General features: G+C 40.1%; 1 pseudogene; it reads right to left on the reverse strand.

Annotated features, from left to right (window-relative positions):
- Nucleotides 1-8538, reverse strand: part of LOC110293311 — a 34248-nt pseudogene extending 25710 nt beyond the window's left edge.
- Between the last annotated feature and the right edge of the window lie 9738 nt (nucleotides 8539-18276).

Raw genomic sequence — 18276 nt, forward strand, 5'->3', positions numbered from 1 at the left:
AGAGGAGAGGAGAGGAGAGGAGAGGAGAGGAGAGGGAGGAAGGCAGAGAGACACTCCTCTCCAAACTGGACAGCAAAAGAGTTAAACCCTGGCTGGTATTTAAAGTTAACAAAGTAAATCTGGGGGATTCAAGTGACCACCAAATGGAGTCTTGTTTTTCCAAATACATTTGCAGTCATAAAATTTGGTCACAGTATAGGAGCACCTTCTTGGTCTTGTACATCTTCAGCTTTTAACAGCCCATGATAATATAAATACAAAATATCCTAATGACTACAAAAATATTCTATTGCTGAACTTATACTTTTAATTAAGTGAGTTTCAGTCTCATCTAAGTGATTTTTTTCTTTTCAGTTTTCTCTTGAACAGTTATTGTTTTCAAGCATGTTTATAGAAAAGGTTTAAAAAATGTACAATGAACATTTTCATACTTATCATCTAGATTCAGTAATTATTAGCATCTTGCCATATTATTTTAGAGCTCTTCATAACATAAATATGCATGATTTATATTTTTGTTTAAATTAGTTTAATGTGCACGTTATAACACTTCACGACTATTTCTATGTAAAAGTCTAAAACGACAAAGCATTAGTCTACATAAGCAATTCTTCATGTCATGTAATAACTGGCCTATATTTAAATATCTCCCAACTTATATCAAACTATACTTTACAAATTATTTTCAGACCATGAATGCTGGCTGCTTACTCATTATTACTGTGTCTCTTGTATCTTACTCCATACCAATATTTCCCATAAAGTCATTGTGTGTATATGTATGTGTGCATGCACACTCTTGTGCATCCTGTGTAGGTGTACACACGAAGAGGCCAGAGGAGGGTGTCACGTGATTTGATGCACTACACTTCACTTTATTTTCTTAAGAGAATGTCTATCCCCCAACCCAGGGCTACAGTAGCAGCTAGCAATCTTTTCATCATCCTTCATGTCCCTACAACTTAGCTTACAGTGTATCTACAGTCATGTGTTGCTTGTTCCCCATGGATGCAAACACTTGAATCAGATCTTCATGCTTGCATAGAAAATGTGCGTACTCATTAAGCCATGTCTCCAGCCCCCACAGAAGATTCCGGTTTTGGAAGACTGGCTTTTGGAGGAATCCAGGTCGAGGTGCCTTCTAACAATTGGAATCTGGGATGCCGTTTAGCTTTTTCCTTGATTGCCAGTTTTTCCTCTAGACTAAAAGTAAAGACCAGAAGCTTGTTTATATTCTAGTTCAATTTGTTTGTTTGTTTTTGAGAAAAAAAAAACACTTTATAGGTAACCATGAGTGTTCCATACTCTCTCAGAAGTACATCGTGTTGGGCTTCTGTGTGACTAGTGATGGTAAATGTGGTCACTCTTACAAAGATGGAATTTTCCCATCAAGAGCAACAATTCATTTCATCCTGAGAATCTAGCAGAACTGACATCAGTGTTACTTCCTGTGCACCAGGCCCAGGGAAGCATTTCTATACCTTCCTAGGAGCCCTGGACGAGGGAAATGCCTCCAGTAAATACAAAGATGGGGAAACAGATTCCAATCTGTAAAGACTCTTAGTCCAAAAGGAAAATCTGCTTCCTGTTACATCCTTTTCAGATTAATGAGGGTGCATGACATAGAGAAGGGGCCACACTTTGGGGTTCTCAATCTCTTGCCTTAGTTTAATATAAGAACACCTGCAGTCAGAAAATAATGAAAATAATGGCTTCCCCCGTCCCCCCGACCCCCCCACACACACAAGTAGTTGACGCTTTATGGGTTGCTTTTAGCCCTTATTTCAGTGCTTTCTACACTGTGTTGCTTATTCCTAAACCATCTTAAATGCAAAATTGATGAATGATAGAACTAAGGCATATTTTATTTTTATACTTATTAGTGGTACATCCTAATTTTATTTAAAAAAAAAATGTTCCACTGGAATTTGGTAGACAGGAAGTTGGGATAATGTGTATCTGTATCTTCCTGGCACCATTGTCAGCTTGTAAGAATGACAGGTAACCCTGTGGTTTCAATGACAGCAAGCATGTTCATTGTTACTATTGTCTAAGCAGGATTGGCTCCCTTCCATCCTAGGGGAAAAAGAAATTCCCAACATTTCAGACAGAACCTTGGCTTTGACATTCCTCTCACATGGACTTTTCATCAGAAGAGTCATCTTGTACTTTGCATCCTTGAAGCTGGGATTCTCTGGGCTCTGATAGACACACACACACAATAGAAGAAGAATAGGTTACAAGGTGCTGCAATTGTCTGAAAAACAAAAAGGGTAATTACTACCATGTGGGGATTAACATGTTCCTTTTATACTTGATAAAGTACCTTCTCCTCAGATCTGCTGGGAGTAGAATAGTCTACACTTGTTGTCTATTGCCTGCACCTCATACTTGATATCCTATATCCTGGCTCCCGGAACATTCTATAAACTTCTCTTTTAAATTGTTTAGTCCTTAGGCTGAGGAGTTCACTCAGTGAATAAATTTTTGCCAAGCAAGTATGAGGACCTAAATTAGAATCCTCAGACTGTACATAAAAGTGAGATGTCGTAACACACACACACACACACACACACACAGCAGCTATAGTACAAAATGAGAGACAAAGACAGAAGAGTCTATGGAAGCTTGCTTGCCAGCTAGCTTGGTGTGCATAACCTCTAACAACAGGAGACCCTGTCTCAAGTTAGAAGGAAAGGAAAAACTCCTAAGGTTCTCCTCTGACCTCTATATGCATGCATGTACACAGAGACAGACAGACAGAGAGACAGAGAGAAAGAAAGGAGAGAGAAAGAAAGAGAGAGAGGAGGGAGAGAGACAGTGGAAAAATTGTTTAGCCTATATGTTGCTTGATTTTCTTATAACTTTATCATGTTCTTGATCTCTTATATGCATATTCTCTCTCTCTCTCTCTCTCTCTCTCTCTCTCTCTCTCTCTCTCTCTCCTTTCTTCATATTCCATCAACTTTTTACTGCCTTGACATTTCTTCCACTTCTCTGATCACTCTTTCTTATTTCCTTGGCATAGAGAAGATGCTGATATCCCCTGAGGTCATATACTTGGCTATCATTATAGTTGGCATGCTCTACATGAATGACCTCATCACCACTGTGGCTTCAACCACTTTTTATGTTTGGATAAGTCCCAATTTGACCTTGAGGATCCAAGTCCCCACTGTTCTCCAGTGCACAGCAGACTTGGGTGTGTCACTTCCCATTGTACATCTCCATCATGTATCCCCAAAGAAGATTCACTTCCTCCATCCCTCAATCTGCCCCTCCTCTGCTCCCATTCCCTTGAATATACCACCTCTGTCCACTTCCCCAAGTGGGAAATGTAGGATTCCGCTTTGACTCCTCTCTTCTCACCTACACCATATCCTGTGAATCAAGTTCTGGGGACTAGTTTTTAAGTACATTTTTATCTTTTTTATTTTACTCATGATCTCATTACTCTACTCCATTTGAGGAGTACGTTTCTGCAAATTTCCTAAGTGGTATCTCTACTAATGTGTGTTCTCTCTATCCCCAAGACTTTTCTGTAGCCAAGTAATAGGTATGAACCATGAATATGATATCAATCATCTACTTAAATCAATGGTATCAATGGGTGAATTCTTTTGCATTATCTAAAAGGTCTTCCTGATCTTCCTGCTGGTTTCATCTCGGTGTATAGCACAGACACTTTAGTCATCTGAAGTACAATGTCTATAGTAGAGAATGCTCATACTGTGTTACAATGCTTCTTGCCCCACTATCACTGAAACAACTCACACATGTCCTCCAGATTAACTTCAGGGATGGAAAGATGATCTAGCTGTTAAATCTGTCAATCCATTGTTCACTAGAGTTGGTTTGGCTGATCTGGCTTGCTAAGCAGGTGCCTCCCTTGTCCCTCACTCCTCCATATATGTCCCTCCTGAAGTTGTGTACTTCATTGAAGTAAAGGACCTTCCCTGGATAAGAGGACCATTCTGTTGATGGTAAGTAGTGGTACACCCCTGGTAAAACTTCCAAACAATCTCTTAAGATTAATTTCAGATGGCACCCTAACCAGGAAGTTTAACAACCAACATATTTTCACTATTTTTCCATTTACAGATTTGCAATCTCAGCTCATTAAACATGTCCACCTTTAGCAACAATTGAACATATGCTTTAAAATCTGAAATATTTATGCAAATGCTAACCTATGATGAATAAAATTATTTTCATTCTCTTCATTAATGTTGTTCTGGTTGAAATTGAAGACCAGTTGGCCAGCCAAGAGGAATAGCAACCATCTATGGAAAACTTAATTCTATCAGTATTTCTTCACCATTTGTCCAGACAAAACCATCACATATGGTTGTGTAGGATATGTTCTTTGCATATGCACCAATAAAACTGCAATGGTTAGTGTTAATTGCCAGGTTGAGGAAAATTGTACTCTTGTACAAAGTGGACCTCTGTTCATGCCTGTAAGATTATCTTGATGATATTAATTAATGTGGGAAAACTCATGCTAATTATGCACAGGATCATTCCCTGGAAGGGAATCTCAGAGCAGATAAAGGGTAGAGAGTAAATGAAGCATCATCATGCATTCATCCCTCTCTGCTTCTTGATCGTGGATGTGATGTGAACAGCTGCTACCTTGAATTCCTACTCCATGATGTGTATCTTGAACTGTGAGCTAAAATAAACCATTTCTCCTATGTTTCTTATGTCTGAGCAACAGGTATAGAAACTGAAATGGAACTCATAAGGAAGCCTTTTGCCCAGCCTTTTGTTCTGTAGCAAAATGAACATCTGAACCTAGAATGGCTCAATGAGCCACTCACATTGCGGCCATATTCAATGCCTGTGAGGACACTCTTTAGTTTTAAACCTTTTGCTATCTCTTAGAAATTTTACCTTTATTAGCTAGTTAATCATGTCCTTCAGCCAGCTCTGTGCAGAAAGAGGCAGAAGTATTTTATAGGGTATCATACAAAAAACAAAAACAAAAAACAAAAAAACAAAAACAAACAAACAAAAAAATCTATCTTGATTGTGGAGTCAGTCCAAAGTAAGCCAAATGTTTCATGGGTGTCAAACATTCAAAATTGTATATACTGAATAGAGCAGCGATCATCCCCAAACATGGATGATTTATTCTTTAAGTTTCTTTAGGGAAGAAATATAAGAAGGTAAAGAGATACTAATCAGAAACAAACTCTAGTTACATGCCCTGGGTTCAGCAGAAGAGACATCTTGTTAAAAGCTTTGCCAATTATGTTTTTGGCTTTGCTGGAATTTACTACCCCTAGTGCTCACACAGTCGTTTAATATTTTATTGTGTGACTTCTCAACAGATACCTGATTTCTTTCAGATGATATTCCTCCCCTCCTCTCTCTCTCCTGACACTCCTAAGAAGATTGGAATTAATAAGTTGAAGATATGAAGAATTCTAGAATCTCTTGTCTGCAACAGTCCAAGTTAATTGATGGAAAACTCAAAACAAAGAAATCCAAGCCAGAGACTCTGGAAGACAAAGTGTTCTCAAGGTCAAAGATGACATTACAGACTATCAAGGACAATGCTTCTAGACTTCTGCACAGAGCCTGAGAGGTAAGGAGCATTTTTCCATGGTAGATAGAATGAATGTCTCCAGTGTAGATAAAAATCTCCTATTATTGTTTTGGACTTATGTTCCAGGTAAATCTTAGAATAATTCACTTAGGACAATATAACTAGGTTTAAAACAGTTAAGCCTTCTCACAACAGTCCAGTCTTAGAGTCTCACAGGGAAAAAGAAATTAACTTATGCTAACGTCCAAAAGCTTTTACTCCAGGAAAATAAGAGAAACTACCTAACAGGAGAGATTATCAAGGAAGTAACAAATGGTATTTCCAGTGATTTGGATTGCAAATGTTAACCTCAGGCTTCATGTCAACATGTAGCACAGTGCTCTTGACCTTCCTATGCTCTGACCCTTTAATATAGATTCTCCTGTTATGGTGACCCTGAACCATAAAATTATTTTGTTGCTACTTTATAACTGGAATTTTGCTACTGCTATGAATCATAATGTAATTAATGATATACACGATATCTGATATGTGACTCTCAAAGGGGTTGTGACCCCACAGGCTGAGAAATACTGACCTAGCATGAAGAGAAACTGCCCAGTGGAAAGGACATGGCTGTTCTGAGATAAAGGAAACGAATTGGATATTTCCATAGCACAACAGCAACTGCTGAGTCTGCATACAGCCAGTCCAGGGCTCTCTCCCAGCCACATGGTAGGATGGAATTTTCCACCCACTTAAGTTAACTGTGACCAGTGAAATATGAGCTCATATTTCAAGCTGAATTGTTTCTGAATGGTAGATCTAAGAGTATGCTTTTCCTTTTGCTGTGATGATGTCAGTACTACAATGACAGCTGCTGTGTCAGCCTGGTTCCAGAGCATGATGATGGAGGACAAGCCTCCCAGTGGACACTCAATCTTACACTCAAGTAGAGTGACAGGGAATTAAATTTTTATTATTTGATGTGCCTGAGAACTGGGCATTGGTTGTTATTGTCACATGATCTGGGCTGTCCTGACAGATCCAACCAAGCTTTTTCTCTAGATTATTAAACATAGTCCTTACTTGTTTGAACACCCTGGTTCTCGTTTCAGAAATAGGGATAGTTATAAAAATAGCTACTGCCATCCAAGGATCTAAAATTAGCGCCTAAACGGTAAATCTTCTTAAGAACGGCCATTTTTAGCCTTGACAGGTCTCCATTACCAAGAGTGGAGGGCTCGGTCCTCCTAGTAACTTCAGAATGTGTTTCCTTTGAGAGCTCTGGCTTTGTGTGAAAAAGAGTAGACTCACAGCTGACAAACCATCCAATAAACTTTGCCATCAGACTTTTATTGAGAGGTAGAGTCTGGGCTGGAGAAGGGGCTTTGCCAGGAAAGGCACTTATCACAGGAGCCTAGTGACCTGTGTTCCATTCCAGGGAGTCACATAAATATTCAAGGAGAGGATTAATTCCTCAAGGTTGTCCTCCCCCAACACATGCACACACACACACACACACACACACACACACACATACACACTGACAATGATAATATATACATAATTATTAAAAAGCAGAATGTTCTTGCTCACACATTAACAAAATTAGAGACAAACTAAAGAGCTCTTCACTGGAGGAGGTCAGATGTAATATTTGCACTCCTTTGAGTGTGAGACCAGGAGCTGATTGAACAGTAGAGTATTCTAACAGATCACTCTCCCGTTCCCCAAACCAGAGAGGCCATCCCTTTGCTTGACAGGATTATGCGATCCAGGCTACAACCAGGCAACTTGAGCCTGCCTCATGGCACAAGCAGGTATCTCTACGCAATAGGCCACCTTCTGGGGTTAATTATGTTACATGTTACTATCTGTGAGCCACGGGAAAGTGTAAATGTCAAACCCACATTCCTTACCGAAAAAAAATGGTTCCTAAATAACCTCCTTCTATAATGACTGCCAGGCAAAACTTCCAGCATCTTCTATGAATGTTGACCTCACTACACTCCAAGATTCCTCAACCTACAATACAGTCTTTCTTATATTTAAGTAATCGAACAGAAGCCTTAGAATATTCTGTCCCCTAAAATGAAACACAACTGACCTATCTTTTCTTCTGTGGAAATTTCCAACATCATTGTGTTTATCTTTAATCTCTAGTTCTTCTCTGGACTTTGGTTTTTTGATTCCTTGTTGCATATCAGACCTATGGTTTTCATTATCCTTCTTAAAATGCAAAATATAGAGTTATTTTGCTAAGTAAAATGTAATTTTGTTGGTAGCATAAATCCCGTATACTGTAATATTGGTTAGTTCTTCAATGCCTAGGCAAGTCTCTTTCTCATTATAGGAACTCAGTATGTATTATTGAGTAAACACACAAGTGCCAATCATGTTGCCTAGCATGGTCTCTATCACTCAGCTGAGACCATATCGTTCTATCATTGTGACCACAGACCTTTTCTATCTCAGCCAGTTCTTCATGACACTTCCTCTCTTGTGTGTGACCACAGGAAAACATCTGGCTGAACCCTACGTCTTATCAGAACAGGGAACTCAGAGTGTCAGTCTACCTCCCTGCCCTCCCCCCCCCCCCCCCCCAGCATTGCAGCGACGTACTCCAGACAGTTGCTTTGCTGGTCTCGTCCATGCTGTAGAACCTCCAGGATTATCTCAGGATACACCATCTCCTGGAAGAAGGGGTCTTTCCCTGACCCAAAAATATCCGTGATGTCTTCAGCTTGCCTCCTCCAGATGCCTTTGACTTCACCGCCCTCTGCTACTCTGCACCTGCTCTCCTGATCACACTGCTGTCTTCCAGCTCCCCAGAAAGGCTGGGTTTGTTTTTGCCTGAGGCCTTTCTGCATACTTCTTCGTCTATTTGAAAGCTCATCTCCCTCTTCCTTCCACACCTCTTCATGTGATGACCCTTGAACTTGTCTGCACTCAAGCCTCATCTCCTCAGCAGCCACAGCACAGCGCGCATTAGGACAGGACATTGTTTGGTTTTCCCGGTATCATACCCCCTTCTTTAAGGGAATTCTTCATCCTTGTAAACTGTGCAGTGATTTATTTCCAGCTCTCAGCTCCATAGAGGCAGAATCCTTATTTAGTTTGATAGTTTTTCCCCAGGGTCTAAAAGGAAAGTAGCTATGTAGTAAGTATTTGAGGATTATGTCTTGAAAAAAATACATTAGCATCTTTCTTCTTCATTGAATTCACAGGTTTCCTGATTACAGACAGTATTATTTTTTAATTTTTAAAAATATATATGTTTTATGAGCATGAGTGTTGTACCTGTGGAGTGTGTGTGTGTGTGTGTGTTTCTGTGTCTGTGTTTGTGTATATGTATAAAACACATGTGTGCCTAAGTCTATGAAAGGTAGATAGGATGTCCTATCACCTGGAACTGGAGTTACTGATCATTGTGATCTGTCCTTTGAATGCTAGGAATTGAACCAAGATCCTCTAGAAGGGCATCTAGTGCTTTTAACTTCTTATTCACCTTTCAGGCCACTCAGCAGTGCTTTTATTATTTTATTTAGTTATTTATTTATTGCATGTCATTGGGCCATTGAGGAAGGGTCTACTGAGAGTCTACCACAGGGCATCTAATCAACAATCATGTGAATAGATAGAGAGAGACAAGATAAGGAGGCAGGAGACAAAAGAGTGTCCATTATTTTCTCTTTCCAGTACCTCAGTTTCAACAATAAATTACAAGATCTCCATAATTGTCATTAATGTTTTTAAAATTCCCTTTTCAAAGAAGGAACAAAGGGTTGAACTGTGGTTTGGACTTGAAGATTTAACTTATGTCTCAAGAGAGTCACAGATGCTCAAAAGGACAAACAGAACAATTTAATTTAATAGCCCTTAAGGGATGTGCTGTGGGGCTGAAACTCATGAGGTGCATGCAATTTTAAGTAGATTCAGGAATGGATGCTCAGATCTGAACTTGATTTCTTGGTTATATAAGTAGAGAACTGCCATGTCTCAGAACATTCCCCTCTCCTGTAACACGCTAATCTATCAACAGGTCTCAATTTCTTTGAATAAACATGTGTATATGTTTGCCATGATATTTGTGAGAAGATAGAAACACTATCACTCTTAATGTACTATATGGGATGTAGCAACTACATATGTATATATACATATGTGTATTAGTAGATGTAGTTTTGTATAGTTTAGCACTCGTGCATTCATACATTCATCCATTCAAAACATATACACTAAGCATCTTCTATGAGTCAGGTTTTTTGCTTTTCATAAACCAGTGAACAAACCTATAAATATTGCATTCAGTATGAACAATAAAAAATAATTTCCTGGATAGCATAACCACCAGGACAGAATGAGGAGAGGTTTTAGACACATGAGAGGACTGCACACTTCTGGGGGAGGTGCACTGGTTCTGCAGAGTTCACTGACATGCTCAGATTTGTACAAAGACAGGAGGATGCAAGGAAGTCAGGAAGTAGTTTGTGTGAGCTCTGCTGGAAAGATGTTGCCATACAGAGACCCAACAGCACTGAGGTGGGACTGTAGCAAGCAATTGCAGAAAAACCAGGAATCACTTGAAGGTTAATGATATGGGGGAAGTAGTCAAGCACCAAAAAACATAATCAGAAAAGATGGAGAACAGATCACATGCCACGTCAGGAACTATACATAGCTGCTGTGCATGCATGCATCATACACATGCCTGGATATGCTTTTGATTTTAAATGCAACTTTAGTCCTATATTTCATGTGTTTTTATGTCAATTACAGTGTTTTTCAAAGTAAAAAGGGTTGTTTGTTTGTTTTTTTATTTAGGGGGAGGTTAGCATGCTTGTGGGGATCAGAAGACAACTTGCAGGGGTCAGTTCTCTCCTAGTTTGTGGGTCCTGAAAATCTAACTTAAGTCATCAAAATCCCACGCATGCACCCTTGCTCACTGAATAATCTTGCTGACCACACATGTATGAAGAATCATCTTTTGGATATAAATAGGTGACATTCATGTAATGGTTTTATTTAATGCTATCTCTATCTGCTGTATACATGTATGCCTATATATATTCACTTATCTATTGTGCAAATGAAAGAATGTGGAACGTTACAGATGACATGTGGCAATCCATATGTATGTGTATAATTTATATATTATACCAGTTTATATTCTGATACCTCATAGACACACATATCTAGTATATGCATCACTTCAGGTGACCAAAAAGTCTCAAAGATCTGTAATGTATGAACTGTCCATGCACATAAGAGCTCTTTGCCAACACCTGGTTTCCACATCATTTGACCTGGTCATTCCTCATCTGTAATAAACTCCTTCTCAAGCAGAAAGCATCGGTGGTGAAGCAACAAGCAAACAGACAGGTTTTAAAGATGGTTAGGGCTCATGGGATGAGACAATGCCAAATAATAGCCATCTTAGTCTGAAGGTCATACAACAGTCCTAGGACAGTGGTAGACCATTGGCCTGGATTCAGCACTTACTCACATACACCAGGACTTAGAAATGCTAGTCTATTCTTTATGACTTCAATAAAAGAATTTCTTTTCTTCCCTGTATGTTGTGGGTTTTTTTTTCCTTCAACTTGTTGCTCTCAAATAAATCACTGATCCATTTGGATTTTAATTTACGATTTTATTCATACAAGGTTTTGTGTATAGGATGAAATGTGAGGCATGGTTTGTTTTTTTCTCTTTTTCATTTTCCATACTTTTCAAAGCATAAACCTAAGACCAAGTTAATTAAAGTCAATGAAGAATGTATTTTTATTAAACTTTTTCTTTCTATTGATTTTTCCCTCTCATACAAATAGTACAAAGTTCTCAAAATCAAAAACACCACAGAGCAAAGAAAAGGAATAAGCCGCCTCCCAAGATAACTTGCCAACTCCAACACAGATTTCAACAGTGGGAAGATTTCAGAGATGACTGAACTGGAAGGATGTCAGGAATCTGGGTCAGCTAAAGATAGGCAGACCAGCTACAAACTCCCAGGTACAATCTGTTACAAACACTATGAAGATTTTTTTGCATTGCAAACACAGGACTTGGCTGCCACGATAGCCTCCCCAGTTACTGCTCATTCTCTTCTGTCAACTCCCAAGGAATTATTCTAGTGATGTCATCTGTAGTTATGATGTCTTTGATGGCTTCCTCTAACCAAAAGTCGGCAAACAACAGCTCTCAGGACAAATCCATCCTTTGTGTTTCTTGTGGAGTTTGACCAGACTTCTGTTGCTTATAATTGACGGTAAACTTCTTCCTGTTTCCTTCCTCACATCATTATTCTGTCTCTTCTCTCCCTCCCCCTTCTTCCTGATTCTCTCTGACCATATCTTTTCAAAGACTACTTCACACATCTAACACCAACCTTGAGCAGGGGCCCCACTGCTCTGCTGTATCATTTGAGCTTTAGTCTGTGAGTTGCCTGAGCAAGAGCCTGGCCATATTTTATACAGTTTTGAAAGATCCATCTCAAATGTCTCTTCTCTCTGGAACAATCTCCTGGCCAATCATGAGATATAATCACTTTCCCTTTTAAGCTTTGTGTGTTATTTATACCCTTCTTATTATCTGTGGTTGCACGATATACTACACCCACTGAGATATGCACTAAATAAGTAATTGGTGTGGAAAGATGGACCCCTGTGATCATTGTACTGGAGATGGGAGATAGAAAAGTCTTTGGATTGCAGCATACTCCCATTTGACTTTATAAAATTAATCCTAGTGTTTCGAATATTAAACTTGTAGAGCTGTCACAAGAGCAATGCAAAGAGCTCTTATGTTTTCTTTATGCAGATTTTTCAAATGTCAACCTTTGACTAATTTGTTGCCCACCTTTCTAAATCACAAGAACACACATGAAATAATTTTTATTCTCTTCTGAGTCTCTCTCAAGCACTATATTCTCAAAGCAGACACAAACTTTGTACACTATGTACAATATGAACCGAGTGCACCATGGCTGGAGATGTCTCAGCAATTAAAAGTGCCTGTTACTCTTCCTAGGGACCTGAATTCCGTTCCCAGCACGTTGGGTAGCTCACTACTGCCTATAAAGGTGTCACCGGGGGATCCAACACCTTCTGCTGACCTCTGTAGGCACCTTCGTGAATGTGTACACACACACACACACACACACACACACACACACACACACACACGTAGATATGTGTACAGCACAAACACACAGAAAGAAAGAAAGAAAGAAAGAAAGAAAGAAAGAAAGAAAGAAGGAAGGAAGGAAGGAAGGAAGGAAGGAAGGAAGGNAAAGAAAGAAAGAAAGAAAGAAAGAAGGAAGGAAGGAAGGAAGGAAGGAAGGAAGGAAGGAAGGAAGGAAGGAAGGAAGGAAGGAAGATAAACAATGCACCCATCTAACTTACACTATATCACTAGAATAACAAGGCCTCTGTGCTACCAGGTCCAACTGCTTTTCAAATCTTAGTAAACCATTTGTATCTTTTATGAATGGCTATATCTTGTGATCTTTCTCCAGTTTGTTTCTGGTAAATAGTTTTTATCTTATTGAATTATAAGAAATTGCTATACATTAAGGTAACCGGGACATGAGTATGTTGTATGTGTTGCAGTAGGCTTTGGGGATGTGGTTGTCTTTCGTTATAGTGTCTTTCAAATCTTTCTATTTTATAATACTTAAAAACTCAAGATGGATTCTTCGGCTCCCCCTGTTGAAATGACAGGTGTTACTAAAAGGTGTGTTTGTGTAACTTCACCAGGAAGTTTCGGCTTTTCATCGTAAGGGAAGGTGCAGTGCTTCTTGAACCAAATCTGGCTTAACATACTATGAGTCATTCAAAACTGACTGACCACCTGAAACCACTGACTTATTTCCCATATCCCTCCATATGCCCTCTGTCTCGGCATTGTCCTGAGTACCTTTAAGTATTTGACTATGAGAGAAAACCTGAGAGAGCCCCAAGGTAAAATGTTTTCCTCAGTTACTTTGAACTCACACACACAAATAAGTTCAGCAAACAGAGCATGAATTTTGGAAGAAAGCTCTAGAAGCTATGTTAGAGAGCTCAGTTCCTTCAGGCATTTGAATTGTATGTCCTGTGGGGAAGTGCTTGAAGCACCCTAGTGAAGGAGAGGAGGGGTTCTATCACTTAGGTGACACCCTACAACTTGCTCTGTCTTCCACCAGTAGAGACAAAGGTCACACGTACTCATGGAATTAGAAAGGGTGAACATTTGTAAGATAGGATACAAAAAGAAGCCTGGCCACATTGTCCTTGAGAATGGGCTTTTCATGTAGAAAACATTTGACACCAACCTGTCAGATTCATCATCTAAAACAGTGTCAGAAGTATAGGTCAAGGAAGGTTATATTTCATCCAGGTCACGGCAAGTGCCAAAGCTGGATTTCCAGCAGCTTGCACATTTATCGTAAGTAAAGCATCCAGAGTAGCTTCTGCTGGCTGATTACAGATCAAGGTTAATTACAGACAAAGATGGTGTCCTCCTCCTAGGCTTCTAGGAGGCATTTATCTCTATAGCTCACTTCTTCCTAGTGGATGAAACAGAATATGGAGAGTTATATAGTATTTGGCCTTTCTAGATTAACCAGAGACCCAGTGAGGTAGAGTGATGGGCCATCTTTCTTTGTTGGTACTGCCCTCGTTGTACTGAAAGCCTAGTGTCTCTGGGAAACATTCAGTCCCAGGCTCAAAACAACACGGTGCCACTCTGGGTCTATAAAGCTGATTCCTTCTTTAGGTCTGGGCTTAAAGCTAAGGGGAATTTTGTACTTTGCATTTAGGATCACAATTTGGGAGGGAGATGTTAGCACAAGATGAGCCAAACCCGAGCTCTCAGAAGATAGAATACATTTGGAAGGCCAAGTCTGTCATTGCCTGACTCTGCCCCACTCTGTGGTTTTGAGAAAGTTAGGTGAGCCTCTAGCACAACAATCTTTATACCATTGACCAACTGATTACTAAGTAGAAGATATTATGGTAACTCTTTTATTCTCATGGGATATAGATACTGTTTGCCACAAGCCACAGATAAGGAAACATGCCTGAAGAAGATTGGTTACTCCCAAAGTTACTTGGCCAACAATTGGTGGCAACAGAATTTGAATTCAGATCTTCTTCCCTCATTTTCCCTACTTCAGAAAGTATCCTGAAGTGTCATTTCTGCACTGTCCTGCTGTGAGTCTGTCAGTCCAGCCTTAGAATGTGATCCCCAGAGACTAGAGACAAGGGACACAAATGATATCCGTTTGCACCATGTATTTCACATTTCAAATTTCCTTCTGTTTCTATTGTTACCCAAAGAACCTAGGAAGCCACTGGTGTTGGTATCATCTCTGTGTATAAGGGTTAGGTCAGCTCTTTAGCACACAGGGGACACCCTTTTATGGTATATCATGCTAGTCCAGTCAGTTCTGTAAAAACCAGTCAGTTCTGACTGTCTTTGTTGTGCAGACTGAGACAACTTCATTTCCCTTAATTTTCTATCTTCCTCATGAGTCTATAAGCTTCTGGGGAGATAATCGAATGTCTATCTACTCATCTCTGTATCCCCTGAGCATGACACATAGGATCTTAGCACATTTTTTGATGAATAAATAAACAGCCTCTTCACACCTGTCGCAGGACTTCAGCCCATGACTCAGAGGCGGCCTAACAATAGCCTTGGCAGGCTTTATTGGTTATAAAGAGTTAGATAGGAATTGGGTGGTCCAAATGTATTCTCTACGTCTAAAGCCTGAACACAGGGTAAAGATCCATCATGAGGGTTTGTTGACTTACTGGTCTTTCTTACTGCAGTAGGGTTGCTTGCTTCAATGTGTTCTTTCCCTGTCTCACAGGGTCTCATGCTGTCCAGGCAAGGCTCAGATTTGCTACATAGCTTAAGTTTCATGTCCTGATCCTCCTGGGTCTACTTCCTCGGTACTCAGGTTATAGTTTTCCACTAGCCTTTGTTTATGGGGTGATGAGGATTGAACCTAGGACTTTGTATCTGCTACACAAGACCCCCCCCCCACTACTGAGCTACAGCTCCAGACAGATTGCTGTATCTCTTGTGCTATGCTGCTTTGTCTCCTATGGGGACAAATTTGTGGGATCCTTTCTTAAGAAGTTTAAGGAGTTCTTAAAAGAGACATTTATTTATTTATTTAATCCAATTAAAGGGTTGGGAGGAGACTTGAGATCTGATGTACCATTAGGCCTTGGAGATTTCCTTTCTGCTTCTCATTTTAAAATTTAAGTAATAATAAAAACTAACCAAACCCTATTTTCTTGTAAAACATGGACATCAAGAGAATCACTGATCCACATGAAACTGTCATTCAGGCCAGTGTTTGCCTTTTGATGCATATTGTGCAACTTCAGAGTTTTGTTTTCTGGCCGTCTACTGTACGGGCCAGGTGATGCTCCAGAGAGGTCATCAGATCAGGGCAAGACAATCCAACCACAGGACCCCCAGTATAGGTATCTGAAGCCTTTATTAATCTATACACTGAGGAAAAATTCATACTTTAGTGGGTGTTGTTGTTGTTGTTATGGCAATGATTTGATGTCATCAGTATTTTATAATAAGGAATAACTGTCATTTTGCTAAAATATGTGGAGAATTTCATACCAAGTGGAAACAAGCAAACAAACCAAAAATCCAAAAAGTAGAACAACTCTTACTTTACCATAAAACCAGAACGTGGATTCAGAGAGTGTTCTTCTCATGTAGCTTCCTTCTCCATAGCTGGTAACGTTGCTCCCCTCCTCCTTGGTCCTGCCCATTGCTTGCACATTATCACTGAGGCAAAGGGTCTGATAGGAGGAACTCAAAGAAACTTGTCTTGATACTTCTTAGTGTTGTGACCTTGGGAAACTTCCTTATCTTCTCTGAGACTGTCTCACAAATTGAAGGAGAATGAGAAAGGGATGTGAGCAGCAACTTTTTACCTCCTGTCCAGTGCAGGGTGGGCACCATTTCTTAAATTTGGGTTTATGTCCGTCTTCCTTTGCTCCATTTCTTTTTTTACTTCCTTACAGAGACCCTTCATGGAGTCTCACAGCACCCCTCTGCCTGACTCCTCTTTCCTGGCACAGAGGCTGGAGAAGGACAGTTCATCCTTTCTGGACCATCTGAATAAACCTTCACTGGCAAGAGCGTCACAGCCTCTGGCTGCTCCGGATGTGGTCAGAATGTCCTAGGTGAAGGATTCAGAAATCAGTAGACAACCTTCAAGACAAGATAAATGAGTAGGCAGGGACTGAAGCCCTGAAGCTGACATTTGAACTTTTAGTCTAACCTTCTGTTCTGGCACCATGTTCTCAACAAAGCACCATTTCTTAGTTTGAGTTTCCCTACATCTTCCCTAGGTATATTTCTACTTTTTCTTCTTTACTCAGCGACCCTCATGGAGTCTCAAAGTGCCCTCTGCTTGACTTCTCGTCCCACCCCCCAAAAAAGGGGGAAACAAAGAGCAGTCTGCCCAGCTCATCCATGGGGAAAGCACTGGGGGGTAAGTTGGGGTAGCAGTATGCTCACTGTGAGGTTATCGTATACACTGCATTCATTGATGCATGTGGAACACTCAGAGCCTTGCCTAGTAAAGCCTCACCCCATTGGTACTATGGAGTCCTTGTTTCTAAACTCATTCAGCATCTGAAGATACTTTTTCCTTCCATGGATATGTATTAAGTGCTGATTACAGGACACGTTGTGTTAGACCTGTGGTTCTTCAACTTCCTAAAGCTGTTACCCTTTAACATAGTTCCAAGGTCGTGGCAACCCCCAACCGTAAAATTATTTTTGTTGCTACTTCATAACTGTAACTTGCTACTGTTATCAATCATAATGTAAATATATATGCCTTCCAATGGTCTTAGGATACCACTGAGACAAGGTCATTCAACCACCAAAGGGATCATGAACCACACCAATTGCAAACCATTGTGCTAGATGTTATATGAATAAATTAAACGTAGTGTTAGTAGGGCATGACTTGATTTTCTGGCATTAAGCATGCATAAATAAATGAGAGTAGCAAAAAAAATGAGTATAAATAGGACTATATGACTCAGCATTGTCACTTGTCTTAGGGTTTGAATTGCTATGTTCAAGACAACTCTCATAAGAACAGCATTTAATTGGAGCTGGCTTATAGGTTCAGAGGTTCAGTCCATTATCATCAAGATGTGAGTATGGCAGTATCCAGGCAGGTATGGTGCAGGCAGAGCTGAGAGTTCTACATCTTCATCTGAAGGCCACTAGACTGGCTTCCAGCAAGCTAGGACAAGGGTCTTAAAGCCCATACCTATAGTGCCACACTTCTCCCAACAAGACTTCATCTACTCCAACAAGGCCACACATCCTAGTAGTGCCACTCCCTAGGCCAAGCACATTCAAACACCCTTGCCCCCATAGGCTTGTTCAAACATGTGAGTCTATGAGGGCCATACCTAAACATAGCATAATGCAAAATTCATTTGGTCTAACTTCAAAAGTCCCCATAGTCTATAACAGTCTCAACAATGTTAAAAGCCCAGAGTTGAAAGTCTCTTCTGGGATTTATCCAATCACTTAACTATAATCCCCAAACCAAGAGTGGAAACCAGCTGGGCAAACTCCAAACTCTGCATCTGTATCTAATGTCAAAGTGGTCTTCAGATATCCAACTCCTTTTTTGTCTTGGTTGTTGTCTTTCTCCTGGGCTGGTTCAACTCCCTGTTAGTAGCATTCTTGAG

The sequence above is a fragment of the Mus caroli genome, chromosome 4 (assembly GCF_900094665.2).
Source record: "Mus caroli chromosome 4, CAROLI_EIJ_v1.1, whole genome shotgun sequence".
Lineage (NCBI taxonomy): Eukaryota > Metazoa > Chordata > Mammalia > Rodentia > Muridae > Mus > Mus caroli.